The sequence below is a fragment of the Haliotis asinina genome, chromosome 3 (assembly GCF_037392515.1).
Source record: "Haliotis asinina isolate JCU_RB_2024 chromosome 3, JCU_Hal_asi_v2, whole genome shotgun sequence".
NCBI lineage: Eukaryota > Metazoa > Mollusca > Gastropoda > Lepetellida > Haliotidae > Haliotis > Haliotis asinina.
The window spans coordinates 42,349,125-42,362,497 of NC_090282.1; the positions used below are offsets into that span (position 1 = coordinate 42,349,125).

General features: G+C 41.0%; 1 long non-coding RNA gene across 1 annotated transcript in view; it reads right to left on the reverse strand.

Moving 5' to 3' along the window:
• LOC137278043 (uncharacterized) overlaps positions 1 to 13,116 on the reverse strand; it is an 84,056-nt gene extending 70,940 nt beyond the window's left edge. The window contains exon 1 of the long non-coding RNA XR_010956640.1: positions 12,710 to 13,116. This is a non-coding gene — a long non-coding RNA (uncharacterized lncRNA). The remainder of the gene's footprint in view (positions 1 to 12,709) is intronic.
• Between the last annotated feature and the right edge of the window lie 257 nt (positions 13,117 to 13,373).

Here is a 13,373-nt window from a genome sequence, read left to right on the forward strand (position 1 = left end):
AAGGGATCACCTCGTGTGGTATAAGTGGTAGATGTAGATTTCAGGGGCCCGAAAGCCTTCGTAGCTTTACACCGTTAAATCCTATGATAAACTATACATTTGCGACAGCTCCTAACTCTACGGACGCTTTGTGAACTTCCATCGTGCCCTTTTGTCCGTGCACCTATGACCGAATATGTATGGACTCGGTCAAGTAATGTCTTATTAATCTGAGTGACATCTTTATGGATGCGTTCCCGGAATATGACCTTTGCGTAAATACCCTAATATATTCATCTGGTCTTAAGAACGCCACACTTTAATGCTTCTGCATAAAGTGGCTGATTTATGAGAATTCATTGATGAAATGATTTACGTTAACTTCACACTGCAGTTGGCGCTGCAGATAAGAATATATCAGTCAACTTTCTCATGCACCACTTTGTTCCTTTGTGGAATTTCATTTCTCACTTTAACCAATTTGTCAAAAATATAAATCCATCATAATGATAATAGATGTTTATTCTTTCTAGATTAGATTTACTTCTGCGGGGATTGGACTATCGGATTCAGCAACTACTGAATTTCTCATCCAACTCGTACATTCTGCGGTTTGTCGAACTTAAAAAGACACACCCGGAACTGGTAGCAGTTTGGTACATACGGGTAAGTTGGGGCAGTTAAGTAGCTTAGTGGATAAAGCTGAATACACGGTTCTATTCCTAACAATGCCATAACCTGATAAGATGGCTGTAATAGTGCTGGAATGTTGGTAATAGACAGGGTGACAAGTCTGTTCAGATGGACTTTAGGGTGGCTTTGTTTTCAGTAAAACGCTATTAAAGGGTATAACGGGGTAGCATATGATGACTTCCTTGTATAGTTGTGTTTAGAACAATACAAGTCTCTGACAGACACACTTTCGCTGTATGTTATTACGCGCAAGAGCATTACCAGCCATGCATAATGTAGAGACCGAAGTCGTGCCATTAGAAATAGTATCCCGCTGTGAAATGTCCATTATGTGCGGTGACAGGGCATTCATCATTGATTCAGAGGAGGTATTCCTACTTGTATCACATGAAAAGATAGAGTGTCTAAACAAAATGTATACAGACACGCATTTTCATCATAATCCAAACTTGTAACATCGAACATCTCCGCCTACCAGACTGTTAATATTGATAATCACAATAGTAATCAGTTCTACTACTAACATTACCAACAACCATCATCCTCGTCGTCCTCCCCCTCCTCCTCATCATCATCTTCATCATCATCGTCATCATTAGCATCATCATCATCGACATATTACCACGAGAAAATAATTATAACTTTACCGGTAGTAGGCGTTCAGGTCCTCAGGTGTACCGTTCTATTCATCAGAAACGAGTAAATACAGTACGGCAAAATTACAGCAGCCAATTATCGGTAAATTTTAGAAACAATACATCATACTTGCTGAACAGCTGGGAAATATGGCTTTTGTCACGCATCGACATACTTGTTTCAAAAGACTACACATCGTATTACACTGACTCTAGGAACATGCTCGACTCATGCACACATTTCTGTGTTGATGGAGAACTAATATATACTGATGGAAACAAATAAGGGAACATGTGAAAACACCCTGGATCATTGTTTATGTATGTATTTCCAGATTTTCACACACAGTGTAATAGAAAACACACGAAAAATAATTAAAACATAAATGAATATTTGTACTTTCATTGTTCTCTTGTTCGTTTCTATTTGTTATCTTTCGTTCTTTCTTTCTTTCTTTGTTCGCTGTCTTACAACACAGTCATGAATTATCAAGTCTAATCGCGGCGGCTGTCGAATAAACAAGCTAGGACTTGTAACCCGACAGATAAATTCAACGTCATTTGATTCTGAAATTAAATGTGTGTAAGAGAATGTATTTATGGCATAAGTCGGCAATGTTCCAACTATATGCATGGCTGGGTGTAACAAGGAAACCAGAGATAGATATTCTGAGAATGATGACACGATATAAACCAGGATGCAGAGCCTGACAATCCCATCCAATCATGTCGCGTCAACAGCGATATTGCTGGTTAGTGAGTGAATTTAGTTTTACGCCGGTTTCAGAAATATTCCAGCTAGAGGGGGGGGGACACCAGAAATGGATATCACACTTTGTACGCATGTTTGGGAATCGAACCCGGACCTTCGGAGTGACGAGCTAACGGTTTTACCACATGGATACAACATCGCCCCTGCTTAATAGATATCCGGTCTCACCCGTCAGATGCTATACAGACCATGCTATACAGTCTATATCACGAATAAGGTGAGCATGTAAGCTCAGGACGATACCTATTCTCATACGTTGAGTATTTGTCAATACATATTCATCAGAACAATAAGTCCCATCAAACGGAATAGATACTTTATTCCGAACAATAATGATCGTTAATTAGACCCTTTCTAATGAACAACACCTCAGTACAACGCCAAACCTCAATACAACGCTAAGCCTGAATACAGCACACCACCAAAGACAATATGTTCAGATCAATACTTTGATGAAAAGAACATTTTGTTTGCAACACATTTCCAACGCAATGTTTGCCCCAATGAATGGTATCGTGATCAATTATTTCATACTAAAGTAAATAGATATTAAAAGACACTGAGTGAGGTTGTAGACATAACAAGTTTCTTTGCGAACGTCATAATAGATCCCTTGAAGATCTTGTTGCGGGTGTATTGGTACGCCGATCCTGATCTCGTCATCCTCTCGCAAATGCATCTTTAGATGTCATACCCCGGTTACTAATTATTGACACATAATTCAGATGCAGGTCGGTTCTTGCATCCTATGGAACAATCCACATCTGCCTCCAATACACCATCTGAACCATGACGTCGGGACATGACGCACTATTTTAGTCTTAATATGTTGTTCATAACGTCGGGACATGACGCACTATTTTAGTCTTGATATGTTGTTCCTGACGTCGGGACATGACGCACTATTTTAGTCTTAATATGTTGTTCATGACGTCGGGACATGACGCACTATATCAGTCTTATGTTGTTCATGACGTTGGTTCTATGGTCCAGCCATTACGATATTATGAGAGAAAGCCCTTAGGACTTTGAGACGTAATTTAGTGATCACGTGAAACAGTTTTTGTGTACAATTGATGCTCAGGATGTCTTCTGATTCAAACTGTGCAACCACTGTAAGGGCAGTGATGATCTACATGGGGTGAACATAAAGCTACCTACACACAACAAGGCATCAACGATACTTAATGCTTGGTTCGTATTCTTAAAGCAACAAGCCAGAGACTCTCAGTAATATTCGAGCTATATGGCGGCGGTTGGTAAATAGTCTGGACCAGATAATCCAGTGAAAAACAGCATGAGCATCGATCTACGTAACTAGGATACAATGGCATGTGTCAACCAATTCAGCGAATCTGACAACCCGATCCAGTTAGTCGCCTTTTACCACAAGCATGGGCTGTTGCAGACCAGCTCCAACCCGGATTAGGTCAGTATGGAAGGTACGTTCAATTATACGCAGGTCTCGATTGCTCACCACTCTGGCAAAATCCCAAACCATCCTGTGAAGATCATCTGCGACGAAGCCACTATCACAGGTCCTTGCCCGCGAGAAGCAATAATTTATTCTTTACAGTGACTTCTAGCGCCTACGAAGACGGCCAGTCGGCAGCCCTTCGCTCAAATGTCTTTAAAAGCAGCGAAAGAACTCTTTCATCAATCCCTCCGTTAACTATGGAAATATATTCACTTGGTAAATATGATGTAACCAAGTTCCAGGTCAACATGGTCCCGATTCAGGAAGTAAAATGTAAACATGAGACTGATATCGTCCCATTTGTCTTCTGTTGTCTGATCCAACAAAGCGGCAACATCTGCCCGCTAACCATCGATTCCTAATATATCGTTGATGCCAAAAGAAGCAGTTGTTTTTTTCCACAGGTTACATGAAAATTCATTGGCTGAAAAAGCTAACAGTATAATTTGTAATGTCTTAATGAATACCCTGAGCTCACACAGCTCATTTGATGGCCGACATCACGCCAATTCCTTGTCTAGTTCTTGGTCCAGTATTCTTCGCGCATTTCATAATACTTAGCCATTTGTTTGGGGGATGACGTTTTAAGATACTGAATTCACAGTAAGGTTATTGCCATGACCCTTTACACCCCACAGCATCTCGTCCCATGAGAACGCATTATCGTATTGGTGAACTGCAGACCAGAACGATTCTGACGCTACTCAGTGAGGGTGAAGTTGAGTGCTGGTAAAACTGCACCTCATGGAGTTCGTGGACGAATAAGGATTTCAGGCTGCCTTTTGAAATAATCTGGTAAATTCGCGTGGGAGGAGACGGAATTGTCTGCACAAATTGTACCCAAGTGGGTGATGAAACTCACGCCTTGGCGTGACAAGACAACACTTTCCTCTAGGGCACTTGCTATCTATAATTTATACTCGGCAATATTACAGCTGTATGAAAGGTGTCTGTTAATAACCGAGTCTGGATCATAGATTCTAGTGAAGAACATCATGAGCATCGTTCTACGGGAGTCGATGGTACATGTTAACATGATGTGAAAAGGTGAGAAGAAAGTTAAGGAGCCGACTCATGCTCATAAGAATGCTCATACGAATGTCTAATGTGACCCTTTGCTAATGACATTGCTCAGATATCTACTTTCCTTGTACAAGAACGACCCAGACCTAAGCCTAAACAGCAACCCACTCTGATCAACACCTTTGTTTCTTTTACCTTCCACGATAATAAATCCGCCTGTTAATATGTTGGAAGTAATAGCTCTGGCAATCAAGGTCCAATGGAAATTAGATGGGAGCCAATATACTACATCCTCGGAGGATCATCTGAGTAAAGATAATTAGATCCCAGGGTCTAAAGGTTCACCAACGATAGTGGACGATCAATAGGTATTCTACAGCATCGTATCAGCAGTCGCGACTCCAACGCGGATATGAACGATGTGGATAGACTATTGATAACAAGAGTCCATTTGGGATGCCGAAGTTTAGACAGATATCTTCAGGGACACTTGATGCTGTCACAGTGTCGGATAAACTGGAATTGGTTTACCCAACATTTGTCTTGATTTGAAGACGCCTTGACACATACACAGAAGAGTGGGATGAAATATTCAGGCATAGTTTGCTTGGTACGTTTCTAAAATTGATACAGCTACGTTTGCTATTGTTTACCGTTTAACCAGTGGTATTGACAACTAATACACTGGGAATGACGGAGTTGTTTAACGGCAGCCTGTGATGAATGGGCAATGTTGTTGTTTTTTATCAACCCCGCGGGCCAGGAACGAAACCTTCATATATCAGACGGGTATGCTAGCCAATGCTTCAGGAATCAACAAAAATCAATACGATATAGCTGAAGAGAATACGTAAGTTACTACAGCCTTGACATGTGAACTGGAAAAGCATACAACGAAAATCAATAGAATCACACACATCATGCACAAGGGCAACACTACACTGACATGGATGCACAGTGTTACAGGTTGGATTGGTGATCTCAATAGAAGCACAGCATCTGTGCACAAAAGTCTCTAATGAAGTGAAGTGAAGAATACGAACGTGTCATGAAGTTTTGACCTACATACGATAGCCTGTGACCTTTCCACTATGTAAGTTGACCACGATCTGCAACTCCGAAATAACAGATGATTGCTCAGTGCAATGTTCGGGCGTTGTCTCCCGGCTGTAGGATTAATGATTGCGATTGTGTGTGTGTGTGTTTGTGCGAGGGCGCGGGCGCGGGCGCGTCTCTGAGACAGAGAGTGTTTATGAGGCATTGCACAAGTTTACATCCGATCAAGAAGATAGTATTCCCTGCTTCGCGCTAGTTCAACGATTGACTTAAGTTCAGTGAATGAGTGACCTGGCCCCGATTTCTCCGAACAAACTTAAGTTTCCACTCAAATCTCAAACTGAATTTGACAATTTCAAACACCTGAATTTTTAACTCAGCTGCATGCTTTTGAATTAAAAAAAAAGTCCAAACCACTAAAAAAATCTGTCCACCAAACTCAGACTGTCTACTAAGTTTGCGTTTGATACCGATTTCCGTTCATTCTGGAAAATGCATTCCTTCGTTTTCTCAGATTTGAGAAAAACCTTGCACTTAAGTCAAAACTCAGACTTAAGTTTGTTTCGAGAAATCGGGGCCTGTTCACCAGTCATATGACTATCATTCTAGCGCCTCACAAGCATTTGGGTTATCGGGGTAATAACAATCGAATTGTGTGTTCACGCTTTCAGCATGTGCCTTCTACATGGAAAAGGCGCATTGGAAAAAGAACCAATGGTATAGTTTTACGAACCAATTAAAACATTCGATAACTATGACGGTGAATGAATACCAATGTGAATCGAACCCGCCCCTTGACGTCACCAGCGAACACTTGGATCACGTGGCTACCCAGCCGTCCCACTGGTACAATGTGGGACGTATGATATACTTACACAATGTCCGCAAATACATATTCCAAGAGGACAATCTAGTAAATAATTAAAACGTGTTCTTCTATGCGTAAAAACCCTTCGATCTAGTTGATGAATTTGGTTCGAATGTGCTTCATTGTGCAAGAATCGATTTGGATCGAAGGCCTCCGGATCCAGCCAGGTGATAGCCCTTTGTTCGTTTATCGATACAATCACATAGTATGAATGTGTGTTAAAGGTGACGTTCTGTCCGCTAAGACCGAGCAATATAACACCCCCAAAGGATATATACAACTATGTGTGACGCCAGCTTTGACTCAGCTGACGTTATACAGTTATGCATACAGTGGATGTACAACTGATGGACTTGGAAGATGTTGATGTCTATAGTAGGATTTGGAGTGCTAAAAATGTACGAAAGACCATAAATATGAGAATAACGCATTGTGTACGTACATGTTACGTGGCTTCATCTGTAGCATAACTGTAACACACGCACACACGCACACACGCACACACGCACTCACTCACTCATGCACACACACACACACGTACACTAAGCAACCGTTTGATCCAAGTTGCACCTAAATAATCTACCGAAACACTTCGACTTACACGTCGAAGTAAACCTGTAGTGCTATTCAAACCGAAGTGCAATAGTAATTATTAATATATAATAACTGATTCATACAAGAAACGTTATAATCTAAAGCTACGCATATAATTATGATTGGTTTCATTTTAACACGCACACGTGCGCACAGGCATTAAACACCGTTGTGTTTAAGTTGTAAAGACCTAGAACCTATATACATCGCTTTACAAAACGAATTGCAATAGCAATAAAACATAAGACACTGTAAAATATATATGTCAGAGACGTGTAGGACTTAACACAAAAGTGAAATGTTTCTCGGGCATCGGTGCAGTTTTTGTTTTTGTTTTTTTCATCTGTCCACTATAAGAATGACTGTCTGTAAGAACGAATGTTGGACTGAATCTACAACTTATTAACACGTGCTTAACTGAGAGAAAAAAACATTATGTTCCTCCAAAAATTAAAAAAGAAAATCCTACCGTCATCGTCACTTTCCAAAATAGTGCCCGAGAAACATCCATATTTCCATTTGCTGAAAGATGAATGTTTCTTGCACACTGTACGTTGGAAACAAAGCCAACACTATAATTATACCTACAATTTACTGCTTGTATGAAGACATAATCAAGCCAGTCTAATCAGGCTGTACTGTTACAAATTGAATTGTATTAATATGTCATTACTTGGCAGCGAACGTTTCAGACAATGCAATTATGGACATGTCATCCATACCCTTGCCCGAGCCAGTTAGACTAGACAGGGCACTGTTCATTATCAGGACCCCAGTATCAAATACATTGTCATGTGGACCGAATTTTCCGATTCTAACGGGTACCGTTGTTTATTTCTATTCTCGTGTTTGTCCCTCGTGGTTACAGCGTTCGCTCGGGTTTGATTCCGCACACGTGTACAACGTGTGAAGCCAGTTTCTGATGTCCCTTTATAGTGCTGGAATATTGCTAAAGGCATCCTCGATATCTCCAGGGTATAGGTTCCCATAAATCTGCACTATTTCTGGATGCTCGGCCCGAACATTTTATTTCCTCCCTTGGCTGGTTTTTTCATCCAATCAGGTGTCTACGCTGGGAAGTTAAGCGTACCAATCACAACTCACTTTCGCTTTTTAAATTGTCTAACCGATTGATCATGGCAACGAAAATGATGTACAGGTACTCTGAGAGAGGTAGGAGTTCTTACACATTTTGTCAATGTTTCGGACCTGTCAATTTGTCTGTGTCATTTCCCCCAAATCCGAGTCACACTGCGAACGAACCTTTGCAGCTGCTATCTTTGATGACACTTGCAAACTCGGTTGTAACGGCGGCCAGTTGATTGGCTGCAGTGAGAATGCGGAGTCAGTAAAGGGGGGTAATAAATTCATCCGGCCGAGCCGTACATGCATCAAGGGTATAGTGGAGATTTATCGGATTATACTCTGGAGATATGAAGGATGTGCGAAAGGTGGCCAAAAAATAAACTCACTCACTCACTCCTCAAAAAGCAAGCTGGCGCCCTGTTATAAAACTGAAAAACAAACTTGTCAAAAAATTATTACAAACAGAACTTTACTTCTTTGTTACAAACAAGAAACTCCTCCAGTTCCATTTCATTTATTTTTTTTTCAAACTAATGTAAATGAAGCGCTCTCTTATAGCGAACGATATGGCTACATTTGGATTTACGATCTGACGATGACGATGGGTCCTTTCCATATTTCCAGGTTTTCCGACCATGACCATGTATACGGTCTTTATTGGTACAAGTACGCCATTGGTTTCCCATAACAATAATAATGATATTAATAATAAATTGATTTTGTTGATGGCGATGTACTGCTGGACGGTGCAGTGATGGGAGTAAACCAGGTGAAGTCTTTCACCAAGTCTGCCCAGAGTCGGTCCTTTGTGGAGAAGCTGTCTGAGAAGCCACTGCATCGTGTGTATATGCAGTGTGTGGAACAGAACAGCAATCCAACCGACTCCTTCGCCTGGATGAAGTCGGCTGGTCTCAAATGTGAAACTGAGGGCTTCCTTTTTGCTGCTCAGGACCAGTCACTTCCCACTCGCAATCGCAAGAATGTGATTCTTAAAGAAAATATCAATATGAAATGTCGTCTTTGCAATCAATTTACAGAGACTGTCCAACACCTTGTCAGTGGATGCCCTTCCTTGGCACAAACAGCATATCTTAAAAGACATGATGGCATGGCTCGCTGCTTTTATTATCGTCTCCGCCATGCCTGTGGCTTTGACTCCGAGGTCCATCCATGGTACGACCCTGAGCATGTCCAGGGCGTCCTGGAAAATGGCAGCTATAAACTGCTCTGGAATAGGCTAATATACAGCCTGAGACGAATTCCAGCCAACAAACCTGATCTTGTCCTTTTTGATAAAGCCAATGAAATTATTTATATCATAGAATTTTCTGTCCCTTTTGACAGCAATGTGATTGGCAAGATTCAGGAAAAGCATGATAAATATGCGGACCTCGCCTTTGAAATGTCTCGCTTGCATCCCAAGTACACTGTCGTCAGGCTCCCCATTGTTCTCGGTGCCCTTGGTTTGGTACCTCCTGATCTCTTGGCGCAGATGAGGAGAGTGCCCGGGTTCTCCACCGGGAGCACAGCCCTTCTGACAATCTGGGTAATGCAGAAGGCTGTAGTGTTGGGGAGCCTCCATATTCTCCGGAAAGTTCTTGGTGGGTTCGACTAGGCAGTGTTTCTTGGGAGAAGTCCCATTCGCTGTCTGGGCTGCGTGTAGAGGGGGCGAGGGCCCTGAGCTGATGATGAGCTTGACCAGCCTGACTGTGCCAGGATCACCCAAACCCTCTCTGCTGCATTTCTATCTCAATCTGTAAAAAATAATAACTATGAGACTCCCGTGATAATGATAATAAGATATGGCAGATTTCAGACAAAAATGTAAATTAAAGGTTTCATTGGGGTTGAAATATTTCCGGTAGAAGTCTTTTCGGACGGAAAGAGGCGACAGCTCCCGAATGACAACGACTGCTATCGCTATATCACACAAGACAAATTCAGCAATGTGTCACAATGAATTTGCCAGCTCAGCGAAATTCGGATTGCCGCAAGGCAAAACGTCGACATGAGGATTATCCAAGCTATAGAGTGACATCTAGACGGCTTGGGTCATGGAGGGTGCAACGGTGAGAAATGACGGAAATATTCACCACGACAATATGCGCATGTGTGACTGTATGACCCAGGAGGTTAGCTTTTGTGCAGTTATGGAGTCAGCACATGTGATGGCTTTCTGAAATATAGCCGCACAGAATATAACACTATCAAACAGTTTAGCGAGACGATTATATACGATTACACAGCAAGTGTCTCATTTATGCTTTAAACATGTATAAAATATACTGTTAATTACACATGCACAAAATTTAATTGCTGACTTTCAAAATGTTACAAACTAAAAATTGCCCTGGCATTATGTATTCATTATTGTCATTGTTTCGGAATTTTATATATAATACTGTAACGTTATTGTGGAATCACGAATTGCTTAACTTTTTCATATTTATCGGATGGGCGGAAATACTTCTAAATGAATACTTTGTTCAGAAATAATTCGATCCTGAATATCATGAAGCAGTCGAAAAAACTGAATATTTTGTTTTATTGAATACTAGGTTGATAAGGAATAGCTTGTATACTAAATCCACATTCAAATACACGAAAGCTGATGTTCCTTCAACTTATCTAAGTAAATAGCAAATCGCGCCTTCGCCTTCATACATACATACACACATACACACATACATACATACATACATACATACATACATACATACATACATACATACACTTACCTCTGAATATACAAAATGGACACATTGAGGTGTATACTCAATATCAAAGAAAGAACGTCTCGTAAATGAGTGAGTGAGTTTTGTTTTACGATGCACTCAGCAATATTCCAGACATATGGCGGCGGTTTCGTAAATGAGAAAACGAGAGAACGTAAGACTATCTGGGTCTCCGCAATCTGGCACTGATAAAGCTTTTTAACCGGCAACGACTCAATCATAAAAAAGCAAAGTGACGTCATTCATTGGACCCGTATGGATAATTACAAGCTGTTGTGATCTGACATAGATAACACTGAGATCGGGCTGGAGTTGGGCTTACTTTTGTGGGTCAATATGTTGTCGATTCTAAATTTTTCATCCTATTTCAGCTGAACGTTTCTTTCTGATACTTGTCTTTTAACTTAGTTTTAAAAGTGTGCTCGTCGAACAAGAACAAAACTAGATGACGCACAAAATGATCTGATTTATACGACTGAGAATATTATATGCATATGGAGCTCCACGATATACGGGCACTCTTAATTTAACCTGTGAATCATACATCTGAGTCCATAGGACATGGATGGGTTGTGACACAATAAGACGTTGGCATTCTTTACTACCTACACAGGCCGCTTCAAGAATAGACGTTAAACATCATAAAGATATTGCATGAACTGCCGGAACACGATCGCTCGGGGTTGTTCAGGGCACGTGCGTTCCACGTCATAACGGTACCGTAGAGAGCCATCAGAGATAAGAATGTTTCTTTTAATGCTTAATGCCGAAATGATACGATTGAACGCTCATCAAATGATATACATTTAAATGATGCCATTAAACGCTCATCAAACAAGGTATGTTTAAACTTACTGTTGCAGCAAATCCACCGAACGCTCTTTAAACGTACGTTTAAACTTCCTGTTGCAATGATGCCATTGAACGTTCATCAAACAATGTACGTATATACATTCAATACTGATGACATTAACACCGCAACCACAATATTAAAAATGACATTGTCGAAAAAGCCTCCCATAAAACGCATGGTAGTATTAAATGTTGCTTTGACATGGTCGAAATAGCCACCAAGAAGATATAATGTGGTAACGTTATCGTTGGGTCTTGAGGCACACGTTCAGACAAACTGCAGAGATGCTGGCCATGATTCGGGGGCTACAGGTTCTCGTACAACAAATAAATCGGTAATCTTTGTCAAGACATGCTCGAGTGATTTCCCATTACAATATGAAACCTGAACATCACAGTGCATATCATAATTACATCCTACAAATTGATCCAATAGCACAATGGTTAGGGTGATGTGTAATGTCCGCTTGATAATGACTAAAAAGTATTATTTGCAGAAAAAAGATCAAATTTTGAAATCGTGAGGCATTATTCACAAACAATGTAATATATCGTCTAGGTCAACCCCTCATATTGTTCAGAACAAGCCGACGTATTAGCATGCGTGTTGTTCACACGAATCAATCAGCTAAATGGCCCATGAGAATATATCGCCAATGTTCAATGACCTTATATTAGCTATACGCATGGGCGATGTTGATAGTAACTTGAAAACATGGTGACGAAACTAGAAAGCACACGTACGCGATGTGATTTCACACGTGTGCTTCCTAAGAAACATAGCTAGGGATAATGATATCTTAAATCCATGCAACAAAAGCCTGCCCTTAATACAATCGTACATGCTCTCTGTACATCTGTGTACGTATATGCACTGCCTATTACATAAACATCAATATAAATACATGCATGAGTAATGCTGCAATGGTGTTTACTTACCTATATGGGTTCATTCAGATTTTTGAACGAAACAGAGCACAGACACCGGTAACTTGTTCCAATGAAGTCTTTGCCTGAGAACCAGGTTATGACCTGTGAGATTTATCACTCAGTTGATCATGAGACAGGGCGTTTGTTAACGTGAGTTATAAATTTCACTGTTTGCATATGTCCTCCTTTTAGCGTATATGGGTCGCGTCCTCAATGCTCACCGCGGTTAGAAGTCCGATCGACCCTTTACACACACCCGACACACCTTTACCTGCTAGAGAGACGGAGGGGAATCACGCGATGATATATATATAGCTGGATACCCCTCACGGGTTGTAACGTATCTTCGAAACGTATTCATGCATCAACCACTATTCTGGACATATATACACTACATGGTAGTCGAAAACCACGGTGCAATGTTTACATGGGTTCCGATACCACATCAGTTATCTCCCTTAGGTACTAACTGTATCTATCGCTTCGCTCCTGTTTTACTTAGGCTCAGTATCGGCTTCAGTCACCTGATATGACGTCATGAGATTTTACGTTGTCAAGAGCGCGGGTTGTATGTGGGTCATTGTTGCGCTTCAGGTGACTACGCCACGGACAAAACGAAATGTTTGAAAAAGACCGGCATTGCTTGACAGGGGAGCGTGGTGTGACCATTGCT